Genomic DNA, 12,095 nt, shown 5'->3' with positions numbered 1-12,095 from the left:
AGACTCTAAAGTTCTTTCACCAAGTGGATACTATCCCTGCCCCTCAAAAAAGTATACATCCATTTACGGTGGAGCGCGTGTTCACTGTTTTCCGCTGCCTGTACTTCTGCGAGTGAGGCCCCCACTGTCCCAACAAGTGCTAGTGTTTACCAGCACACAGGATCCACCTGAGGCGTCGGGGCTCCTCGCGGCCGGACCTGCCGCTGTAATACAAAAAACACAGGTTGCCCTTGAGAGAAGCCACACACTGCGGGGTTACAGCACACCACTCAGCAGGCGGCAGTGAGGTCAACAGAGCGCACACAGTCCAAGCGCCAAACGCGTTTCGAGCTCCCTCGAGCTCTTTATCACTGGCAATATGGAGGCAGGAAGCAGTGCTGAGAACAACTGTCTTTATTAATTACAGAGTCCCACCCCAATGGGCGTTGCGTAAAGTGGCATGCTGGTCCTGGTAGTCCAAAAAATATAGCCACACTCAGACTCTAAAGTTCTTTCACCAAGTGGATACTATCCCTGCCCCTCAAAAAAGTATACATCCATTTACGGTGGAGCGCGTGTTCACTGTTTTCCGCTGCCTGTACTTCTGCGAGCGAGGCCCCCACTGTCCCAACAAGTGCTAGTGTTTACCAGCACACAGGATCCGCCTGAGGTTCCAGAGTGCTTGGAAACACGAGCGCTGTATGGGCAGAGGGAGCCTTAGCCGCAGGAAGATATTGGCAAAGGAAAGGAAGCTGCTAATACCTTTCACCTCACCAGGAATATTTATTGACTTTGAGACTAAAGCGGAGTCCACTTGGGTTAACAGAACTGAGAGTCTTTTGGCATCAATTTGAACTGCAAGTACCATCATGCCTTTGCTTATGACGCACATGCGGGCGGGACTCTAATTAATAATAAATTGATGTTCGTTTGAGCCCGCTGTTTGTCTCATTTCTGCCAGTTATCAAGAGCTAGCAACTAGCTCGAAACGCGTATGGCCTTTGAAAAGATTGCAGCTTGTGGACCTGATTGCTGCCTGCGGTGGTCTGTGCGTGTACCCTACTGTGTGTGGCTTCCCCTTAAGGGCAACTTGTGTTTGGATTTACGAGCGGCTAGTCCGGCCGCGGAGAAGCCCCGACGCTTTAATGGCGGTTCCAGAGTGCTTGGAAACACGAGCGCTGTATGGGCAGAGGGAGCCTTAGCCGCAGGAAGATATTGGCAAAGGAAAGGAAGCTGCTAATACCTTTCACCTCACCAGGAATATTTATTGACTTTGAGACTAAAGCGGAGTCCACTTGGGTTAACAGAACTGAGAGTCTTTTGGCATCAATTTGAACTGCAAGTACCATCATGCCTTTGCTTATGACGCACATGCGGGCGGGACTCTAATTAATAATAAATTGATGTTCGTTTGAGCCCGCTGTTTGTCTCATTTGTGCCAGTGATCAAGAGCTAGCAACTAGCTCGAAATGCGTATGGCCTTTGAAAAGATTGCAGCTTGTGGACCTGATTGCTGCCTGCGGTGGTCTGTGCGTGTACCCTACTGTGTGTGGTTTCCCCTTAAGGGCAACTTGCGTTTGGATTTACGAGCGGCTAGTCCGGCCACGGAGAAGCCCCGACGCTTTAATGGCGATTCCAGAGTGCTTGGAAACACGAGCGCTGTATGGGCAGAGGGAGCCTTAGCCGCAGGAAGATATTGGCAGAGGAAAGGAAGCTGCTAATACCTTTCACCTCACCAGGAATATTTATTGACTTTGAGACTAAAGCGGAGTCCACTTGGGTTAACAGAACTGAGAGTCTTTTGGCATCAATTTGAACTGCAAGTACCATCATGCCTTTGCTTATGACGCACATGCGGGCGGGACTCTAATTAATAATAAATTGATGTTCGTTTGAGCCCGCTGTTTGTCTCATTTCTGCCAGTGATCAAGAGCTAGCAACTAGCTCGAAACGCGTATGGCCTTTGAAAAGATTGCAGCTTGTGGACCTGATTGCTGCCTGCGGTGGTCTGTGCGTGTACCCTACTGTGTGTGGCTTCCCCTTACGGGCAACTTGCGTTTGGATTTACGAGCGGCTAGTCCGGCCGCGGAGAAGCCCCGACGCTTTAATGGCGATTCCAGAGTGCTTGGAAACACGAGCGCTGTATGGGCAGAGGGAGCCTTAGCCGCAGGAAGATATTGGCAGAGGAAAGGAAGCTGCTAATACCTTTCACCTCACCAGGAATATTTATTGACTTTGAGACTAAAGCGGAGTCCACTTGGGTTAACAGAACTGAGAGTCTTTTGGCATCAATTTGAACTGCAAGTACCATCATGCCTTTGCTTATGACGCACATGCGGGCGGGACTCTAATTAATAATAAATTGATGTTCGTTTGAGCCCGCTGTTTGTCTCATTTCTGCCAGTGATCAAGAGCTAGCAACTAGCTCGAAACGCGTATGGCCTTTGAAAAGATTGCAGCTTGTGGACCTGATTGCTGCCTGCGGTGGTCTGTGCGTGTACCCTACTGTGTGTGGCTTCCCCTTAAGGGCAACTTGCGTTTGGATTTACGAGCGGCTAGTCTGGCCACGGAGAAGCCCCGACGCTTTAATGGCGATTCCAGAGTGCTTGGAAACAGGAGCGCTGTATGGGCAGAGGGAGCCTTAGCCGCAGGAAGAGATTGGCAGAGGAAAGGAAGCTGCTAATACCTTTCACCTCACCAGGAATATTTATTGACTTTGAGACTAAAGCGGAGTCCACTTGGGTTAACAGAACTGAGAGTCTTTTGGCATCAATTTGAACTGCAAGTACCATCATGCCTTTGCTTATGACGCACATGCGGGCGGGACTCTAATTAATAATAAATTGATGTTCGTTTGAGCCCGCTGTTTGTCTCATTTCTGCCAGTGATCAAGAGCTAGCAACTAGCTCGAAACGCGTATGGCCTTTGAAAAGATTGCAGCTTGTGGACCTGATTGCTGCCTGCGGTGGTCTGTGTGTGTACCCTACTGTGTGTGGCTTCCCCTTAAGGGCAACTTGCGTTTGGATTTACGAGCGGCTAGTCCGGCCGCGGAGAAGCCCCGACGCTTTAATGGCGGTTCCAGAGTGCTTGGAAACACGAGCGCTGTATGGGCAGAGGGAGCCTTAGCCGCAGGAAGATATTGGCAAAGGAAAGGAAGCTGCTAATACCTTTCACCTCACCAGGAATATTTATTGACTTTGAGACTAAAGCGGAGTCCACTTGGGTTAACAGAACTGAGAGTCTTTTGGCATCAATTTGAACTGCAAGTACCATCATGCCTTTGCTGATGACGCACATGCGGGCGGGACTCTAATTAATAATAAATTGATGTTCGTTTGAGCCCGCTGTTTGTCTCATTTCTGCCAGTGATCAAGAGCTAGCAACTAGCTCGAAACGCGTATGGCCTTTGAAAAGATTGCAGCTTGTGGACCTGATTGCTGCCTGCGGTGGTCTGTGCGTGTACCCTACTGTGTGTGGCTTCCCCTTAAGGGCAACTTGCGTTTGGATATATATACTACTACACTACCAGTCCCAGAATACATTGGGTGATGATTAACATGCTGATTATAGAAATAAAAGAGGGATTTGTACTGACAGTGCTTTTTTGTCGTCATCTTCAGCTATGGCCCAAGAAGAAGGGCGTTTCTGCCCGAAACGCGTTGGCCAAAATAACGAGGATGTGGTTGCTACACCTACCTGTAATGAGGAGCGATCCCGAGTGCGCCCTCCACCGGAAGGGGTAACTTTTGAAAACATATATATATATATATATATATATAGATATATATATATATATTTTTTTTTTTTTGCATGTCCTTGTAAATAAATGTGTATTATTTATGTGTCAAAAAAAATATATATAAAAAACTGGATGTATAACGACTTACATCGGATCTACAACCTAGTGTGAGTGTGTTCTTGAATTGAGATAATCGGTTGGTTTGAGATTGATTTCTCATTGATGGATTAATTAAGGTTTCCATTAGTTATAGAAATAATTATTGCCGTATCCATTCCACTGCATTGTTTTTGTTTGTGTTTGAAGAGGTCAGAAGGGCTGCACGCCCCCCTGGCCGTACTATGAGTATCACTGAGTTAGACCATCTAACACCAATAATAAAATATTCTCAAGCAGTAATGAGCCCTGTGCAATCGAGAGGAGCACAGCCTTTAAATATGCAATAGCAGTTGGTCAGGAATGCTGCATCCATCTGAGAAATATGGCACTGCAGCTCTGAGCTTCTCTGTAGGGATGGAGGACAATTTAGCCCTTTGTCAAGCTGTGCCACCAAGACTGTGGGATATTGGGAGCTGTATCATGATCCTGTTCTGTGGCTGTGGAAAGGGACTATGGCCCAGTTTACAAGGAAATAGTGCCACAAACATTGTAGTATTGGCCTACTTAATAACTTATTTTTTTTTTTAGCCTGGTTCCAGATTCTAAGTCAGGTGTTGATATTGTTTCATCTTGCAATTGTTTCCCCAGACATATTCCTCCAGATTTTACCTGGTGGAATCTGCACATATAACCATGTCCTGGTTCTGTGTTTTGCAGCTTAGAATGCATTCTCACTTTGCAGTTGAACTGGTCCTGCACATAACTCACATTCTGACATGTGGAACTCACAATAGGGATGTCAAATCCAGCTGCATAACACCACAAGTTGTGACATTTTTTCTTTCGTGATTTGAACAAATGGTATAACTAAACATGGAAGAATGAGGACCTGCGTGGTGGTTTCCAGTCCATTTTTAAACTATTCTGTGTGCTGCTCAAGCACTTATTAAGCTTCTGAGGTGTGTCCTGTAAACAGAGTGACATCCAGCCAGGGGTGCACATGAGATGTAGCTTGACCAATTGCTCATAGATGGGGTTTCATGCATGTTGCCAATGCCAGTCAAGATGTCCAGTGCTGAACAATATGGTATGTGCTGCCAATGAAAAGTGTACCTTTCCATGTTCATACGATTGCTCTTCCAAAGAAAGACATGTGAAGTTGCATATGTTATGACCAACAGTTACAATCAACCAATGGGTGATTACTATAGCCTCATCAATCTGACACTTTTAATTACCAACAGCTGAGGATGGCTGACCCTTTGACCCCTTTTTTCCCCCGTTCCTTTCCTTCTCTGTGATGTAGAACTCTAGATATACTTTTTCAGTCTCTGAAATTCAGTATTTAGTAATACATCATTTTCAGTCTAAATCGCCATTTAATCTTAGCTTTAATAAATGTTCAATCAAGTAACTAAGGGCCTTATTCAGAGTCTAATGGACTGGCGCATTATATCTTATTACACTTGAAATAAGGCACACGAGATATCCGCCACATTTGTGATGAAGTACCCATCCACCAGACCCTGGCTGAGGCCCAATTTACTTATGATGATTGTGCTTGGATTTCAAAGCATACAGTGTCAATCCTTTATTCTGAATATGATTCATTACAGAGTGATTACCATGGAATCTGTTTGATTGATTGGGAGAATATGTGGTTGTATTACTCCTATGTGGCAAACCTTTGAAATTCTTACCTATATTAATGAGAAACAGAAATTTGTGGTCGTTTGACTCATAGAAGTAAATATGGGAATGGTTTATTGCTTCCTTACCTTTGTCTTCCTGGCTAGTTCTCCGGCACTGTAACTGATCTGGTTCCTTCCTTCTATAGATGGGTACAGGTCTCCTGGTAGTCCACCGCAGTCTGATACCATTAGGGAAGCAAGATGTCTGTGGTTTGTTCAGTTCTATGATTTGGTTTACTTTCTAGCGACAAAATATCCTTGGGTGGTTTAAGCTCTTTAAAAAGAAAAATATATAAATACACATAAAAATTCTACCAGAACATATACCTTAGACAACACATACATAATTATATCTAATTTTTTATGTGCAATAATGCCCAAGACATTCGACATAGAATATAAATAAGAAAGGTATTTTTCTAAATATAGTTGCCTTTTGGAAAAAATAGAAATAATCAAAATCCTTTGCACAGTCTGCTGCTATTAAGATTGAAGATTCGGTAATTAACATCTAAGCTTTGCAGAAGGTAAAGTTCCAGAGGAGATATCGTCCATTATTCTGCCGCTATGCTCTCAACATTCAACACCTGCAATTAACGCATGTACATGGTTTTATAATTGGCACACAGACTGTAAAATATGCATAGGTCTAAGCCGTGCACTGAATAAATACTTCATTATAGAAACTAAACATCCTAAATGAATTTTTGTTTGGGTATTTTTCAAGGATGAAGACAGTTATTTCAGGTAAGTTACAATGTTTAGATAAATGCATCATTACTATTGGATACACTAGAAATTGGCAAGGATTCATTTTGGGCATTTACCGACTGCAACAAAAATGTAGAAGCAGAAGAAAAGCTGTTAACAGTTTTTCAAAGCAATATAAAGTGATTTACTTAGATTTAGTAAAGAAATTAAATTAAATTAAAACAGACTACAAAAACTTCTTTCACTCTTTCGATTTTCTCACACATTGTTTCTGCAACATGAAATGCAGATTGGAAAAACATAATGACAAGTAATTCACATTGAAAACTAACAAGGCAATTTCAGATGTTCCTTTGCTCTATTCGGAAGGAAGTCAATAGCTTAGTTTAACTTTGCTTTAATGAATTCTGAAAATGAATTATTACCTGCTCTTTGATGAGTTATTTAAAGCTCTGATTTAATATGCAAAGCCATGCAAAATAAATTGCATTCAAGTTATTGTTCAGCAGGTACTTTATCAAACTTGATGATACAAATGAATAGGGCTTGAAAACAAGGAGTCCACCTCACTATCTACAACATACTGTGTACACAGATACCATAAACCTAATAAAGACATATTATTAATTTTGCAATTTTTCGACTTCTTTAACATCTTATGCTCTGTTCTCTGCCTAAATTTTTTTTCAAGTTCTATAAACCTTTCAGTGGCGGTCTATAATGTGGATGATCAGTGGTGCGGGTACACAATTACCTGTCCACTTACAAGTCTACACACCTTCTCACATCCACCCACCCATCCATCCACGTGCACACTCACTCACACCCATCCATTCATAAGTGCGCGTACATACACCCACCATTCACAGACAGGCACACACACAAACATCCATTCACAGCGTGAACACATAAATACACATACATTCATACATACATGCATGCACATATGCACCCAATATTCAACAAACACATACCAGACCACAGCAGTGACAGTGGGGAGGATAAAGGCTTCTGAGATTGCTGGAGGCTTCTTGAGGGAATTCTGCACAGAAGATCCCTATAGGAAAGTAGGAACTGCATCTTATGTTTACACCCACTTTTTGCTTGATGTTACACTGTTTTTGATTAGTCTGACTGGGATCCTGCTAATAAGGACCCCCGTCTATATGCTTTCTCCTTAAAATGTTATACATGTACTTAGCTACACTCCAGATTGGATACTGTGGTACCCTTGTCAGTCCTTAGTATATGGTACGCATGTCCCAGGGCATAGGTACCCCAGAGGCCTCACATGGGCTGAAGCATGTATTATACCACCAATGAGTGGCCATGCAAAATGAAACTAAAGGCCTGCCATTGCAGCCTGTGTAAGCTGGTGCTTGCACCACTTACTTTAGATATAGGTTTATTATATCCATGGGTCATTACACTTAAAACATATAAGTCACCCCTATAGCAGTCCTTGACAATCCTGAAGGCAGGGTGCTGGATTTTACATGAGAGGGACCCCTGCCCTGAGCAGAGCCCCTTTGCAGACTTCGGAGACCATTCTCCCGGGTTGTCTGTGTCACAGCCAGACATATAGGTAGAGGTGCATTATATCCTCTCGGTAAAAGCTATCTCGAAAATGGCTGAAATAAAACATGTTGTGTTTGGTATCAAACGCCTTGGAATCATACCGCCACACCATTAACTGGTGTGGGAGGTATGATTCCACCCTTCTGAAGCGAGCTTCGTTGGGTCACTGGTCTTTCCGGTACCAGCCTTCTCGACCCGGACAGCACAAAAAGGTTGCTGCCAACAAGAGACACATTTCTGCCCTCCTGTTGCTGAGCCAAGCTCGAGCAGGGGAAGGCAGGACTATAGGCATCCTGTCACAGGGAGGTGTGACCACCTCCTAGACAGGATTTAGTGAATTGGGTGTATTCGTGTATTGAGTGCACTTCCAAAGTGCCTGAAAGTCTGCATCTGGGGCACACTTGGTGTCCCTGTGCATAGTCCAGTTCAAACCAGTCCTGGGAGCCGTTGGCTCCTGCTCTCGTGCAAAACTGGACAAGGGACAGGGAGTACCCTCCCCTCTGTCTTGACCCTCCCCTAGGAGGGTCCCCTAAATCTGTCCAACCCTCTCACGTGGGTAGAAAAGGGCTTACCTGGCTGTAGGGCTCTAGATTCGACGTGGACAAGATTCTGATCAAGACACCACTGAACTTCGACCGTCTGGACACTCTGGACTTGGCTGTACTTCGAATGGGCCCGACTTCATCTCCCTCTCCGTCCAAAGCATCGTCTGTGCCAGTGCACCATACAGGCTCCGTGCAGGACCTATGGAGCATCAAGGACATCTGATGTATCTTCCTTGGGGTGAAGAAGTCACTCCCCTGCATTCACAGCCACCGTAATGGAACTGACTGGTCTGCTGATCCTGAGCTCCTGTGGACTCCAAAAGCTCCAGAAACACAGTAGGTAGGTTCCCTATGTTCCTTGAGATTGAGCTGCCCTCTCACCAAGTTTGAGGCCAGTATCCCTCATGGGGACCGCATCATTATTATTATTATTAGGGAGTTTTGTAAAGCGCTTGGTTACGCTCAGAAGCGTGTCCCCGCGCTGAAACTGAGAGACTCAGAAGCAGAAGTGAGGAGCAACCCAGGTTAATTAGAAAATAGGTGTGTTTTTAGTTTCTTCCGAAAACTTGATTCAGATGGATCCATGGGAAGATTAAGAGGGAGAGCGTTCCAGCTCTTCGCCGCCAAGTAGCGAAAGGATCTTCCTCCCATGCAGGCCCTTCTCACCCTAGTGACCTTTAATAGGCCTCCATGAGAGGAGTGCAAAGCACGTGATGGTACGTGCCTCGTGATGAGGTTCTGAAGTGGTACAGGCGCCTTCCCAGTGAGGATGCGATAGCAAGTACAGAGGGCTTTGAATTCAACTCTGCTTCTTACTGGCAGCCAATGGAGGGGCTGAAGGGCCGCTTTGGAGGCCGATCTTTTGGGGAATTTTAAGATGAGGCGGGCAGCCGCATTTTGTAACACCTGAAGGCGATTCATTGCCTTACATGTTGCTCCAAAATACAGTAGGTTACCGTAATCTAGGCGCGATGTAACGAGGGCATGCACCAGTGTTCTACGGGCGGACGTAGGGAGGAGAACTAGGACCTTCCGTAGACTTTTTAGGACGCCAAAACAGACACCAGCCACCCGGTCTATCTGGGGTCCAAAAGACAGGTCAGCATCGAGCCAGACCCCAAGGTTTTTGACTTCCTGACGAGGTGTTGGGACCTCACCTAAGCATGGGGGCCACCATGCCGATGACCAAACAGATGGGCTCCTCCCCACCACGAGCACCTCGGTCTTATTGCCATTTAATTTAAGGCAGTTAGTGGACATCCAGGTTGCAAGATCTTGCATGCAAGCCCTGAAACTGTCTATGGCCGGGCGCGCGTGAGAGGGAGATAACCAGCTGCGTGTCATCTGCGTAGGACACAATATGCAGCCCATGGCCCGTAGCAATCGGGGCCACTGGGGAAACATAAAGATTAAAAAGGGTGGGGCTCAGGGACGATCCCTGGGGAACGCCCTGGCCCAATCCTATGTCCCTGGAATAGTAGTCACCCTGGCGGACCTGAAAGCTTCTCCCAGTCAGGAACGATTGGATCCATTGAAGTGCAGCTCCAGATATTCCTCCATTGTTAAGACACTGTAGCAAGGTGGTATGAGCTACAGTGTTGAATGCTGCACTCAGATCCAATAGGATGAGGGCCATAGTATGACCCTCATCCACCCCCTGACGTAGGGTCTCCACAGCCAACAGAAGCGCTGATTCCGTTGAGTGGCGGGGACGGAAACCAAATTGGGTGTCATGTAGTAAGGCAGCCTTTTCCACGAAATCCATTAATTGTAGATTGACCGTTTTTTCAGCCACTTTGGCCAGGTAGGGTAAGAGGGAAATTGGCCAGAGGTTCTCTAATTTATCGAAACTGATATTAGGTTTCTTCCTAAGGGGTAGAACCACCGCCTTTTTCCAGTCTTTGGGCACGGTCTTTGTGCTGAAGGATATGTCCAGTAGATGTCTGATGTAAGGTTCCAATACCACTAGGCTATCCGCTAGACGTTTCGGTGTGGTAGGGTCCCGCGGAGATCCTGATTTCACAGATCGACAGATTTTTAAGAGATCCTCTGTAGGAGGGGTGACAAAGTTGGTCAGTCTATGTCTATACCCCCATTCCCTGGGGCTTTCCACAAATTCTGTCCCCTTAATGGGTTGAATCGGAAATGTCAAATAAATTTTAGATATTTTTTCAGCGAAAAACTCTGCAATCCTATCGCAGGATTCAGGCGAGCAATCGTCTGGGGCGGTAGCTGGTTTTCCACTCGAAAGGGTTTTATAGAGTGAAAAAAGCTCCTTCATCGAGTTACCAGCTTCACTAATTCTAGCCGTGTAATATGCAATTTTAGACTTTCTAATTAGCCCATGGTAAAGGCGTCTCTCAATCAAATAGGCCTCTCTAGTTTCTTTGGAAAAAGCTCCACGCCATTGTCTTTCGACTCTCTTCAGTGCGGCTTTCCTGGCTCGTAGCTCATCATTGAACCATGGGGCAGTATTTTGAACCCGGCCACCTGATTTAGCTTTTAAGAGAGGAGCTGTATAATCTAGCGCCTCATTAATGCGCTTACAGAGATTAGTGTTGGCCGTGTCTGCGTCATCCCCCCCGGGGCTACCATCTTTAATCAGTGCCTCACAAAATTTCGGCTGAGAGAAGGTGGCCCATCTCCGCCTAAGATGGTCCAATGACATAGGCTGCGGAGATCTTCCTCCCAGAATGCGTATAGAGAAAGGTACTATGTAATGATCCGACCAGGGGATAGGGGTAGGGGTCATGGTTTTTACTTCCCCCCAGTTAACAAATATAGGATCTAGCAGGTGTCCTAGCTGATGAGTGGGGCCATTTACAATTTGATTTAGTTGGAGGGCTCCTAATGCCTGACAAAAATTCTTGCTAACATTGTCTAATGGGTTGTTAAGGTGTAAATTAAGATCACCAAGCACCAGAAATTTGTCTTTACATAGTGCAGTCTCCATAATGCCCTCAACCAGACTCTCCTCAAACCTAGCTATAGGGCCTGGGGGTATATAGATTAACATGCCCTTCAGCGTGCAGCCGTTATTTACTTTAATAGTGAAGCTCCCAGCCTCGCTGTCCAGGATGGGGCAATAGTCAAGTTGGCATCGTAGACTTTCCTGGGCTACAATTGCAATACCCCCTCCTCTGCCTGTGGGTCTGTCCAATCTGTGTATTGTGTATCCCTCTGGGAGCGCCTCCAGGGCGTCAGGTGTAGAGCCTTCATCTAACCATGTCTCAGTTAGAAACACAAGATCCCACTGTTTCTCAGTGAGTAGATCGTGTAGGTCCAGCTTGTGTTTCCGTAGCGAGCGTACATTAAGTAGTCCACAATACATGATGTAGTCCGTAGTGGCCATGTTCCTACCAGGATCATAGGAGAAGTGACAGTATTCGCAGCCTATGATCAAATCAAATCAAATCAAAACAAGCTTTATTCGATTTAGGATAAAATCATAAAAGCACATAATACAAACATTTTTTAAGATAAAACAGGGTCAACAACATAAGCTTATTCGATCATACATTCAAGATAAAATATCATTAAAAAGAGATTCAGATCATAATAATTCGGGAACAGATTAAGAACATGAGGATTGCATAGATTTTCTAAATTTAATTACTAATTTTAAGAAACTTGAAACTGCATGAATAAGGGAATCATCTTCTAATAGCAGTAATTTCATGTATGCTAATTTACAGGTACGAATCCCCCATGCCCTCAGAACGGGTAACAGAAGAGCTCTACGCGGGACTTTGT

This window comes from Triturus cristatus, chromosome 12 (assembly GCF_964204655.1).
Source record: "Triturus cristatus chromosome 12, aTriCri1.1, whole genome shotgun sequence".
Taxonomy (NCBI): domain Eukaryota; kingdom Metazoa; phylum Chordata; class Amphibia; order Caudata; family Salamandridae; genus Triturus; species Triturus cristatus.
The sequence above is the reverse complement of the archived record's forward strand: the minus strand, read 5'-3'. Positions refer to the sequence as shown.